We start from the raw sequence: 1,459 nt of genomic DNA on the forward strand, positions 1-1,459 counted from the left end.
CAGGAGGGGCCATGGGCCTATACTGGAGTGGGAGGAGAAATTTCACAAGTTGAGTTTTGACATGTTAAGTCTCCTTTCACTCAAGGAGAGAAAGATGCAGGTGGCCAGACACCCAGGCCTGGAGCTCACCAAAGAGATGTGAGCTGGAGAGTAAACTCCTCGCTGCCCCAACTGCCCAGCAACTAACCCCCTTGGAGCCTCTAGGGAGACAGAAGGGAAAGCTGATGGTGACTGCCGTCGAGCATGGGAAGAGATATTCTCCAGGAGGGTCCAACAAAAAGGTCTCAGTGCTGCTACAGCCTGAAGACTGATGTGAGGACCACCACCCTCCCACCTCCTCGCCCCAGGAAATTGACCATTTTATTTTTCATTTCTATGAGTTTGGGCAGAGAAAAAGACTTGTCATCTTTCAAAAGACACATTTGATTCTGTGGCATGGCTGGGCTCATCTGAGAGGTTCTATTGCTCTTTGCGGTGTTGGCTGGCATCACTCAGGCAGCTGTGTTCAATTAGGAGCTCTTCTGGAACTAGAACAGCTGGCCCATCAGCTGGGGCTGCTGGAATGGGTCGGGGGCCAGCCAGGCCTCTCTGAACAGGCTAGTTGAATTTCTTATATGCTGTCTTATGGGCTCCATGAGCAACCAGCCAGATTCCTAGCTCCTAACTGTGTCATCATCTGCCTCTCAAAGTCATTTCTGTGAAGAGTGATCATGGTGTCATGGAAGTTCCCAAAGGTGAGCACTGGAAAGAAGCTACCAGTTGAATGATTGAGAGGTCGCTGGTAAGAAAAAAAATGGTTTCAAAAAGCAATGGTGTCTAGGGCTGGGTGGAATGAGGCTGAGTAATTCCAAGCATGCAACTCTCTTTTCTGGGTGAAGTCCTTGAACTCTGATGAGATGCTCTTTGATAAACATTTTATGTGTTTATATTATAAACAGTTTAGTACAATTTGAGATTTTATAAAATTTCCTATAAATATTTTATTTACAAGAAACATTGGGAGGCACTTGCATCAGATAGCCCTCCTCTGGTAGTTTATGATGCGTATTAACTTAAATAAGACTTTGAAAAGTAGGGCCATTAGAACAGCTCTTTAACTTTTTAAACCAGCTTTTGTGAAACTTGTTTGATTAAGGACTTTGTTGTCGTTGTTAATACCTATGAATAAATGGAACATATTAGACTATTGAGAGTCCCATGGACTGCAAGGAGATCCAACCAGTCCATTCTAAAGGAGATCAGTCCTGGGTGTTCTTTGGAAGGAATGATGCTAAAGCTGAAACTCCAGTACTTTGGCCACCTCATGCGAAGAGTTGACTCATTGGAAAAGACTCTGATGCTGGGAGGTATTGGGGGCAGGAGGAAGAGGGGATGACAGAGGATGAGATGGCTGGATGGCATCACCGACTCGATGGACTCGAGTTTGAGTGAACTCCGGGAGTTGGTGATGGACAGGGAG

The sequence above is a fragment of the Bison bison genome, unplaced genomic scaffold, assembly GCF_000754665.1.
Source record: "Bison bison bison isolate TAMUID 2011002044 unplaced genomic scaffold, Bison_UMD1.0 scf7180017833525, whole genome shotgun sequence".
Lineage (NCBI taxonomy): Eukaryota > Metazoa > Chordata > Mammalia > Artiodactyla > Bovidae > Bison > Bison bison.